Genomic DNA, 12473 nt, shown 5'->3' on the forward strand with positions numbered 1-12473 from the left:
TTGCCACATACCTCAAAAAAGCTAGTATACTGCGCAAAAACATATTATGTATGTACAATTAAACTTAAGCCATGGCAAAATACCTAAGGATTGTCACATATGTTGTGGTTTGAACAAGCCCACAAAAACCCATGTTGAAATTTAATTGCCACTGTGAGGCGTTAAGAGGGTGGAAAACTAGCACATGTCTCTGTGGTAAAGGAACTTACTGCTAAGTTCAATGCCCAGAATTCATATGAGGGAGAGAACAGAGCCCTGCGAGTTGTCCTCTGACTTCTCCACACACATGATATCATATGTGCACTCAAACAAACATACACACATGTAATAAAAAAAGAAATGTAACCAGGCGTTAGTAGGCACACCTTTCATCTCAACACTCTAGAGGCAGAAGCAGGTGGATCTCATGAATTCCAAGCCAGCCTGGTTACAGTCTGCAGAGTGAGTTCCAGGACAGCCAGGGCTACATAGAGAAACTATGTCTCAAAAAAAAAAAAAAAAAAAAAAAAAAAAAAAAAAAAACAACAGAACAACCAAAATGAATATATAAAATGAGATGGTGAAAAATACCGTACTATGGAACTTGAAAGTGAGTCTTCGGTGAAGTATTTTGGGGTCAAATGAGGTCATGAGAGTAGATCCTGAATCCAATGAACTTGTGGCTTTCTTTTTTCTTTTCTTTTCTTTTCTTTTCTTTTCTTTCTTTCTTTCTTTTTTCTTTTTCTTTTCTTTTCTTTCTTTTTTTTTTTTTTTTTTGGTTGTTTGGATTTGGTTTTTTCAAGACAGGGTTTCTCTGTATAGCCCTGGCTATCCTGGAACTCACTCTGTAGACCAGGCTGGCCTCGAACTCAGAAATCCTCCTGCCTCGGCCTCCCAGAGTGCTGGGATTACAGGCGTGCACCACCACAGCCCAGAACTTGTGGCTTTCTAAGACAAGATTAGCAGGTAACACCTAGGATGCCCAGTCCCTCTGACCACATGAGACCCAGCACAACCTCTGGGCTCTACGGGTCCTTGCTCTAGCAAGGACGACTTTACCATATGATGACCTGGACCTTAAATTTTCTAGCTTTTGGAACTGAAAACTGGATGAAAGTTTCCTATTTTACTTTTAGTATATTTTTAATTTATCCTATGAGGGTTTCATACATGTATACAATGCATTTAGATAAGATCCATGCCCACTCCTCATCCCCAAATTTCCCAGGATCCCCCCAACATCATAACCCTTTTCTAGCTTCATATTTTCTTCCTGTTCCTCCTCCTGCTGCTCCTCCTCCTCTTCCTCTTCTCCTCTTCCTCTCACCAAGTTCACTTACGGTGGTTCATATGCAAATCTGTATGGCGCCATCCATCCACTAAAGCACAGACAGCCAACCAGTGAAAATAAAAGACTCTCCCTCCCCCAGCAGCCATCAAGTTGTCAAAAGCTCCTCAGCCAAGGGTGGGGTCTCATGAATCCCACCCCAGCCTGTGCTGGGTTTAACTGGTCTGATCTTGTTCAGGTTCTGAGCAGATAACTGAAGCTGCTGTGAGTTCATATATGCCACGCCCTTGTCTTGTCCAAAGGACATCATTTGGCCGAACTCCTCCTTATCCTCTGGCTCTTACATTCTGCCTGCACCCTCTTCCAAGACGTTTCCTGGGCCTTGGATAGCAGAAGGGGCTGCCGTGCATGCCTCACGTAGTGCTAACATCATCGTCTTTCATTCTCTGGACTTCACTCAGTTAATGCAGCCTCATCGCTGCCCTGGAACTCTCTCATTACCTCTGTTGAGCATCTGCTGCCATGCTTGATTGAGATGGGCGCACTCTTCAGCCTTCGGGATTATTGCAGGAACATTTGCATGGCCTCGGATGGAGTGATGTCTACATCTTTACCCACCCTAGATTCGGCACTACTCATATAAGGAGTGATGGCCCCTCTACTTGCCAATCTTTAGAGATGGCACAAAGCACATAGCTTAGACACAGAAGAGCATAAACACCTAGAGAAAAGAATTAGCCGTGGAGAGCAAGACCTGGGCCATCACTGAGTATACTTGGCCAAGCCCTGGCTCTTCCACCCTTGTGGGCTTCCTCCCATTAAAAAAGGATTGTATACTCCTTAGAAATAGTAATGTGTATCTGTGATACTAACTAGTGTTTGAGAGGCATAGGCAGGAAGATCAAGAATTCAAAGACAGCCTGAGATATATAATGAGTCTGAGAACAGCCTAAGCTACATCTGTATTGGCTGGTTTTGTGTGTCAACTTGACACAGGCTGGAGTTATCACAGAGAAAGGAGCTTCAGGTGAGGAAATGCCGCCATGAGATCCAACCATAATGCATTTTCTCAATTAGTGATCAAGGGTGGGAGAGGGCCCTTTGTGGGTGGTACCATCCCTGGGCTGGTAGTCTTAGGTTCTATAAGAAAGCAAGCTGAGCAACCCAGGGGAAGCAAGCTAGTAAGTAACATCCCTCCATGGTCTCTGCATCAGCTCCTGCTTCCTGACCTGCTTGAGTTCCAGTCCTGACTTCCTTTAGTGATGAACTGCAACGTGGAAGTGTAAGCTGAATAAACCCTTTCCTCTCCAATTTGTTTCTTGTTCATGATGTTTGTGCAGGAATAGAAACTCTGACTAAGACAACATCATAGCATTCTCTCAAAAATCCAATAGCTAGGAATCTAGTTCAGCAGTAGACCACTTGTCTAACATAGATTGACATGCGTTACATTCAATTTCAAGCATCAATAAATAAACATATAAATAAAATAATCCAGGTGTTCTTCATTACTATCTATTTCTATCCTTATTCTACTTTTTTTTCTCCTAATTTTAAAGGCCATTTAAGTGTTAGTTTGTGAGCCCTGTCCTTGCTAGGTGCCTTACTGCAATCTGATTCCACCCAGCATGTGCTGGCCAACAAGGAAGAAAAGGTTTTGCCCAGATTCTTCATCGAATGGAAACTAACCTGAGTATGTCCCCTGGGGTCCTGCTATGGTATACTTTGAGCCTTTGGTGGCTGGCTGTTGGGAAAAGCCAAAGGATGGAGGAGAAGCTAACTGAAGGGCCACGGAATATCTGGAATGAAGGTTTTATCAGACATTATGGCTGGATTCCAACATGAATTGTCCCCAACTTTTGCTTAGACTTGTAATGTTTTACCTTGCTTACGCTATGAAAATAATAGGCATCCATAGAACCTGTCCTTTGAAGTTTGAATGTGAGTGGTTGCCCAGGCTATGGGTGGCCCGGGTGTGAAATCTTGGGTAGAGCCCCAGATAGAGCCAAGGAGCTGGACCATGAGAAGTGTCTCATGCCCTCCCTGTTCTGTAGGTTGCAGCATGAGGTATCTGAGCTGTTTTATGTGCATGTCCCACCTAAGATATTTTTGGTTTACAACAGGTGTACTGGAACCCAACTCTCTGGTGAAGTACAGAGCATCTGTGTTTGGGGGGAAAAATAGACGTGAACATTCTGTTGCCAGGTTTATGTAGAAATAAAATATGGACACTGATCACAAAGAGGCACAATAAAGAAAATGGAGGTGGCCAGGTTTCTGATCTGAGGAATAAGGAAAGACTGAGAACTAAGGAAGAAATAAAGAATAAGAAAGGGTAAGGTCTACGCTCACTGGAAGATGATCTTCGTGCAGCGGAGGGCGGATCAATGGATGCAGTGGATCCGTTGAGGAACGCTCCAACAGACTGGCCAGTGTACAAGTCTATGGAGGACTTTCTTGATTAACTTTTGGCACGGAAGGGCCCAGCCCACTGTGGGTGGTACCTCCGGGCAGGTAGTCCAGGTTTTATTTAAGGAGTCTGAGCAAGCCACGAGAGCCAGCCAGTAAAGCAGCGTTTCTCCGCTGTCTCTACTTTAAGTTCTTGCCCCAGCTTCCCTACATGATGAAATGCAACTTGTAAGCCAAATAAACTCTTCCTCCCCCCAAGAATCAAACGAGGACACGGGTGCCCGGCATAGAAGTATCTCTTAAGATTTCTATGAAGCAGCAGTTATGAGTGTGTCATTAGACGGTGTACGTTTAGGGAAAATACAGTAAGGCTCTGAAGACTTAGAAGGTCTCCACTGGCACAGAACAGGGTCTGACTATTTCAGTCCCTGTTCAGTGCCACCCAGACCCTGGGCAAAAGGCGAGACAGGGTGTGCGAACACTTCTGCCAGGAGCTTGGAAAGATGACTGGGTAGACCCCCCACAGACTGACTGCAAGGGAAAGTACAGTGAATCTTTTGTCTGATACGATCTACGCAGACTACTGAAGGCATGTTTTAGCTGCAAGGGCCCAAGTGTGTGGGGCCGACCGGAAGTCAGCACGAGGCGCTGGCAACAGCTCATGTTGTATCTTGAAGATCAGGGAGGTTAAGAAACTGAAGCTGCATGCATTTTCCAGCCCCTGAAGCAAGACTTTTCCCCCTTCTGCATCTACTGCTTTAAGTATATATTTTTCTAAGAATTCTGTTGATAGATATTATATAATCACATTGTTTAAATATTTGAGATGGTGATTGAACTTCCATCCCACGTTAATTGCTACTTCTGTGAACATGTCAGATGCTCTCAGGCAAAATTAATTAGGGCCAAACAATTGATTGATGGCCTTTGAAAAGCCAAACCCTCTTTCGGAAACGAAACAGTTTTATAATCCGACTGAAATTTAAAAAAAGAATTTATCAGTTCAAGGATGCACTCCCAAAGGCCACATGCAAGTTTTGTCAGCAACTGAACAAAAACAATCAAACAATGTAAAAAAACAAAAAACAAAAACAAAAAAACAAAAAAACCTGCCAGTTGGAATAAATTTAAAGTAACTTAATCCAACCTCCTGAGACAGAATTCTTCCTGTAGAATCAGGGCCTCCATTCCTTAGACTGTATGGTTGACAGGTTCGACATGTCTGTTCGGATACATCCTCTTATTGCTGGTTTTATTCTCGCTGGTCCTAAATTCTTTCTTTAGTTGTGGATTCCTGTCCTTTCCTCTTGTCAATTTCTGCATTAAAATTCTGTTGCTGACCGGAAGAGTCTGTTGTGAAGAGTCTTGTGGCTCAGAAAATGAACACACTCAGAAGGCCTAAGATTCCCCAGGGATCATAGTAGGATGATGCTCTTGGGATGTGTGGAGTTGTGAGGGTTGATATTATCAACTTGGTAAGGTCTAGGAGCATCTTTGAGACCCGTCTCTGGGCCTGTGATGAGTTTCTAAGTAAACTGTGTTGGGAAGAGCCACCTTGAATATGAGTGGCACCATTCCATGGGCTGTGGTCCTAAACTGAATGAGCAGAACAAAGCTCAGCTGAACCCCAACATTCCTTTCTTCTGCTTCCCACTCTGGATACAATGCAACCAGCAACCTCACACTCTTGAGGCCATGTCTTCCCCACCATGGTAGACTGAACCCTCAAACCATGAGGCAAAATAAACTCTTCTTCCTTAAGATGTTTATGTCAAATATTTTGTCATAGCAATGAAGGAAATATCTCACACAACAGCCCACTTTGTTATTTGCATAATACAAGTCTCAGAACACTGTCTTTGGGAGGTCATCCTTGTTTAGACAGATGTACATCCATCTAAGACCACCAAGATAATTCATGAACAACATTAAAGATTTTTTTATTCATTAATTTATTTATATACTTTTACATCCTGATCACAGCTCTAACACCCCTCTTCTCCCACCCAGTCTCTCCCTCTTTCCTCACCTTCTCCCCTTCTCCCTTTCTCCTCAAAAAGGAAAGACCTCCCACGGATATCAACCTGTCTTGGCATATCAAGTTGCGGTAGGACTAGGTGCATCTTCTTCTATAAGAGTCAGATTGCATGTGGGAAGCTGTGGTGGTTTGAATATACTTGACCCAGGGAGCAGCACTATTAAGAGGTATAGCATTGTTGGAGTAGGCGTGGCCTGATGGAGGACGTGTGTCATTGTGGGCATGGGCTTTAACTGTCTGGAAGCCAGTCTTCTTTTAGTAGCCTTCAGATGAAGATGTAGGACTATCAGTTCATCCTACATCATGCCTGCCTGGATGCTGCCATGTTCCCGCCTTAATAATAATGGACTAAACATTTGAACCTGTAAGTCAGCCCCAATGAAATGTTGTCCTTTTAAGAGTTGCCTTGGTCGTGGTGTCTGTTCACAGCAGTAAAACCCTAAGACAGAAACCAGGATGTAAAGACATCATAAATTAGAAGTCACTGTGAACTATATAGTGAGTTCCAGACCAGCATGGGTAACAAAGGCACTATCTCAATACAAAACCAAAAATCAGATTGCGTGATATAAACACGCATTTAATTATGTGCACAAGTTTTAATAGAAGATTGTCCTGGATTTGGATTCTTTATTGTGCTGTTTATTAACACTGAGGTCTTGGGCTACAGTTTCCTCTGATAGAAATATGAGTATGAAAATAACAAACCGTGCCCTTTGGAGTGAGGATTAAGTGAGAGTGGCCATATTTGTATACTTGGAAATGGAGGGATGGAGATGCAGATTCAATTTAAATGAAGAAGGTCGCTCGGTTAACTTATTTAGAAAGTTAAACATGAAGAACAGCTCTAACCAGGGCGGACAAAATGTCTCAGTGGGTAAAGGCGCTTGCTGCTCAGCCTGATGGATCTGAGTTTGATCCCTGGGAACCATACAATAGAGAAAGAGAACAACAACAGACTGAAGAAAGTTACCCTCTGATTTCTACATACATGTTATGGCATGCCAGCACCCACCCACATACATACAATACACAATACAAGATAAATAAATGCAATAACCTTTTTAAAAATAGACATGAATAGTTATAATTAAGTTATAATTAAGTTATAATTAAGATATGTGTCAAGGCTGTATTTTTTTATATATATTTATTTTCTATATTCTTTGTTTACAATCCAAAAGCTTTCCCCTTTTCCAGTTCCCCCCTCCCCATATGCCCCATAAATCCTCTTCTCTCCATCCATTCTCCTATATTTCCCCCTCCCTTTTCTCTGTCCTGGTACTCCCCTACAATGCTGGATCAAGCCTTTCCAGGATTAGGGCCCTCTTCTTCCTTCTTCATGGGAATCATTTGATATGCTAATTGTATCTTCAGTATTCAGAGTTTCAGGACTAATTAATATCCACTTATCAATGATTGCATTCCATGTGTATTCTTTTGTGATTGTGTTACCTCGCTGTGTTACCTCGATGATATTTTCCAGTTCCAACCATTTGCATAAAAAATTCATGAATTCATTGTTTTTAATTGCTGAATAGTACTCCATTGTGTATATATACCACATTTTCTGTATCCATTCCTCCACTGAGGGATATCTGGGTTCTTTCCAGCTTCTGGTTATTATAAATAAGGCTGCTATGAACATAGTGGAGCATGTGTCCTTATTGCATGCTGGGGAATTCTCTGGGTATATGTCCAGGAGAGGTATAGCAGGGTCCTCCAGAAGTGTCATGTCCAGTTTTCTTAGGAACCGCCAGACTGATTTCCATAGTGGTTGTACCATCTTACAACCCCACCAGCAGTGGAGGAGTGTTCCTCTTTCTCCACATCCTCGCCAACACCTGCTGTCTCCTAAGTTTTTAACCTTAGCCATTCTGACTGGTGTGAGGTGAAATCTCAGGGTTGTTTTGATTTGCATTTCCCTAATAACTAATGATGTTGAGCATTTCTTAAGGTGCTTCTCGGCCATCAAATTTCTTCAGGTGAAAATTCTTTGTTTAGATCTGTACCCCATTTTTTAATAGGGTTATTTGGTTCCCTGGGGTCTAACTTCTTGAATTCTTTGTATATATTGGAAATTAGTCCTCTATCAGATGTAGGGTTGGTGAAAACTATTCTCAACAGTAAAAGAACTTTTGGGGGAATCAGTATCCCAGACCTCAAGCAATACTACAGAGCAATAGTGTTAAAAACTGCATGGTATTGGCACAGGGACAGGCAAGTGGACCAATGGAATAGAATTGAAGACCCAGAATTGAATCGACGCACCTATGGTCACTTGATCTTCCACAAAGGAGCAGAAAACATCCAGTGGAAAAAAGATAGCCTTTTCAACAAATGGTGCTGGTTCAACTGGAGGTCAGCATGCAAGAGAATGCGAATTGATCCATTCTTATCTCCTTGTACTAAGCTCAACTCCAAGTGGATCAAGGACCTCCACATAAAACCAGACACACTGAAACTAATAGAAAAGAAACTGGGGGAAACCCTTGAGGACATGGGCATAGGGGGAAAAGTTCCTGAAGAGAACACCAATAGTTTATGCTCTAAGATCAAGAATTAACAAATGGGATCTCATAAAATTACAAAGTTTCTGTAAGGCAAAGGACACTGTCAAAAGGACAAAACGGAAACCAACAAATAAGGCTGTATGTTTTAAGTGTCTGTTGATGCTTACAATTCTCTTAACTTAAAATCCAGTATTGAGCTAGGGATATGCTGCAGTTGGTAGAATGTTTGTCCAGCAGTATGAGGCCATGGTCTCCATTCCCAGCATTTAGTGAATTATATAAGGTGGCACGTGCCTATAATCCTATCACTTGAGAGACAGAGATAGGAGGACTAAAGCTACTCTCCCTACACAGACCATTCAAAGCTAGCTCAGTTTACACAAGACTTGTCTCAAAGATATAAGACAGTTGTGCTGCTGAGGCAGGAAGATGTGAGTTCAAGTTGAGCAAGACACTCTTTTTAAAAGCAAACCAACAAGTAAGTAAACACTCCCCTTGTAGAGCCTGTCTTAAGGAGAGTTTTTGAAGAAAACAAGCTGTGGAATTTGATTGAAAATGTTAACCTGACCTCTTGAGTTTCTTGTCTCTGAGGGATGGCGGAGAGTAGATAGCAGGTGGGAAAATAATCTGAATAACACAATTTAGAGGGTGTGGAACAAGCAGAGGTATTTTTGTGTAACTAACACTCTATAGTTACAAGTGGGCATCAGGTCTAGTAGTTGGCACCAATCATGCATACAATGAGGAAGGAGCCATTACTGTCCCAGGATCCTGTCATCTCCAGCATCTTCTAGTTTTTTCTGCAATTTAGGGTTCACTCTCACACCTTCATACAATGGGCTCTCAAGAGTGCCTTGCAGAGGATCCAGCCCTAACTGTCTTCAGTGGCTTTTTAGAACCTTGATACAAGTGTCCATGTCCTCTTCACTCTTGCATCATCAAAGCCTCCATGACAGTGCCCTGTGGGAGACATTGCCAAGCTCTGCTGCAAGCTCAAGGTGCACCATGATCTCCAGGACCATGGCTGTAGAGGCTTTGCGGCTCTGAGGCTCACCCTGAGTAAGGTTTTGTTTGTTTGTTTGCTTGTTTTGGGGTTTTTGTTTGTTTGTTTGTTTTAGCAGAGAAGCCCTCTATTAGAATTCTTAGTTTGGATTCTCTCCTTTGAAATCTATTTATAGTTTTAAAGTTTTGAGTGTCATGGGCTGGCATGATGGCTCAGAGGTTAAGAACACTGGCTGCTCTTCCAGAGGTCCTGAGTTCAATTCTCAGCAACCACATGGTGGCTCATAACCATCTACAATGAAATATGATACCTTCTTCTGACCTGCAGGCACACATGTAAGCAAAACACATAATAAATAAATCTTTAAAAAAATATTTAGAATGTCACATGGGTAGGGTCTTGTCCTTGGGGCACCTTTCCCGTTGTGCAGGAAAGAGCTTAAGATGTCACTTTATGGTATTAATCTCTTCAACAAACACAGCAGCTTTTTCTGCCCTCTTCTTGGCCTCAGTCTCACATTTGCTAACACCTCTCCCTTCATTGAATGGCACATTTTCATATCTTTCTGCTCTCTCATTGCAGAATTGAGAGAGACTAGTAAGCAGTAATCATGCCACAGCTGTAAAGCTGTCTTTATTTTGGGGGAGGAGGTTGGTTTTTTCAAGATAGGGTTTCTCTGTATAGCTGCCATATCATGACAGAGTTCTTGTTGTGGCCCCTGAAGGCCCATGAGCCAAGCTTCTTCTCTTTGCTCTTCTCTTAACATTTCAGTCTTCTGAACCCTCACTATAATGGCTCGTTGGCCTCTATTTATAGAATTCTATAGCTTCCCTAGTCCACATCTCCGAATCCCACATTCTTCCTATAGACCAATGGTCTAAGAACAGCATAGGTTTATCATAGTAACAGCCTTGCTTCTCAAATCCAACTTTCTGGATTACTCCCTTTCCTCATTGATCTGACCAGCAAAGACTGGAAGAAAGTCTGGTTTTGGTTTACGGTTCTAAGGCATCCAGTCTTTCATGGTTGGGAAGGTAAGACAGCTGCAGCAGGAGGTGTCTGTTCCCACTTCTTCCTCAATCTGAAAGCAGAGAGAGATGAATTCTGCTGCTCAGCTCCCTTCTCCTTTTCATTCCGTCCAGGCTCCCACTCCATCAATGCTACTGCCCACATTCAGGAAGGATCATGCCTCTGCTGTAGAAACACTTTCACGGTCACACTCAGAAGTGTGTTCTCATGTGGTTCTAAGTCTAGTCAAGTGGGTAATGAAGATTTGACATCACAGGTCCTATATTGGTCAGGTGCCTGCAGCTTCCCTTAGCAGGTATAAAATGTGGTTACCTCTGTCTTCTGCAAGAAGTATTATTCAGTATTATTATCTGTTAGCAGTTGCTAACAGAGCTTCGAACCCTATAATACATATCCCAGTTTCTCAGTCAAATTTTAGCAGCAGCTGGCATGGCCTCGTTACACTTGGATTCTGTGTGCCTACCAAACTGGCCATCGTATTGTCATGCAGATCACAACAGGGTCTGCCACCAGAGCATGCTGCTTGTCAGCCCACCTGAATCATGTAGCCTCTGCTGCTGTGACCTTCAAGTGTTTTGTAGACTGACCACAGAGAGATAAATCTTAAGCCAATGCTGGATCCCTGGACTCCTTTGAGCACTTCTCTGTCACCAATGGAACACATAAAACTAAATCAGCTCCACTCCTGTGTTAATCTAGTGTCTTAGTTACTTTCTTATTGGTATGACAAAATACCATGGCCACGGAAATGTATTTTGAGAAAGCATTTAATTAGGGAGTCACAGGTCCAGAGGTTTAGAGTCCATGGCCATCGATGGTGGGGATCCTGGGAGTTGGTAGGCAAGTGCAGCACTAGAGCAGCAGCTTAGAGCTCACATGTAATACACAAGCATGCAGCAGACAGAGAGGGAAGGGATGGGGAAGGGAGACCGAGAACACTAACCTGAAATGATGTGGGCTTTGAACTCTCGAAGACCATTCCTGGTAAGGCAGCTCCTCCAACAAGGCCACACCCCCCAATCCCCAAATAGTTCCACCAGCTGGTGTTACATGCATTTAAAAACTAAGCCTGTAGGGTCATTCTCATTTAAACCTCATATATGTGGTTTCTGAGATGCGCTCAAGCACTGCCCTATTAGCCCAGTGCCAAGCCCCTGACCTCTTTCCATTAGCAACAGCAACCACAATACACATGACTGCACCATGTCCATTTCAACGCCGTCTGCTTTTGATGCTTTTTGGGCCTGACTAAAGGCAGCTGGCAACACCTCTGTAACATTCATGTTTTATTGTCTTGAAAGATCCTCTGCCTGGAATCGAGTTGATCAACTTTAAACTTGGCCTCCAGAAAAGTCTTGGGGCATGGATTATTCACCTTTAAATTCTTCACCACATCATAACAAGAATGGGCTCCATTCCAATCCCTAGTAAAGTCCATATTTCCATCTAGAACCTCATCAACACAACCTTTATGGTCCACATTCTGATGAGCTGTTCCATGGTTTGAATATGAAAGTTCCCACAGGCTCATATATTTAAATACTTGGTCTTCCTTTGGTGACACTATTTGGAGGGGTTTAGGAAATGTGATCTTGACATAGGAAGAAGTCACTGGAGTTAAGTCTTGAGAGTGTGAGGCCTCGGGCTGCTTCCCATTTGCTTCCTCGGTTTCCTGCTACACTGAAAGCTGTGAAAACTCAGCTTCCTGCCCTTGCTTGCCACCATGTCTCCCTTCCATGATAGGCTCTGTCTTAGTTGGGGTTTTACTGCCGTGAACTGACACCATGACCAAGGCAACCGTTACAAGGACAATATCTAATTGGGGCTGGCTTACAGGTTCAGAGGTTCAGTCTATTATCATCAAGGTGGGAACATGACAGTGTCCAGGCAGGCATGATGTAGAAGGAGCTGAGGGTTCTACCTCTTCATCTGAAGGCTGCTAGGAGAATACTGACATCCAGGCATCTAGGATGAGGATATTAAAGCCCACTCCCACAGTGATACACCTACTCCAACAAGGCTACATCTTGTAACAGTGCCAGTCCCTGGGCCAAACTACAAGTCACAAGTCACATAAACTCTTCCTTCTATATGTTGTCTTGGTCATGGTGTTTTATCATGGCAGCAGAGAAGTAACCAATAAAGGACCAAATAAATCAACCATAAGACTCACTCGCCCATCTATAATCTCTTAGACTTTCTCAAGTCAGGTCC

Source organism: Apodemus sylvaticus, chromosome 6, assembly GCF_947179515.1.
Source record: "Apodemus sylvaticus chromosome 6, mApoSyl1.1, whole genome shotgun sequence".
Taxonomy (NCBI): Eukaryota; Metazoa; Chordata; class Mammalia; order Rodentia; family Muridae; genus Apodemus; species Apodemus sylvaticus.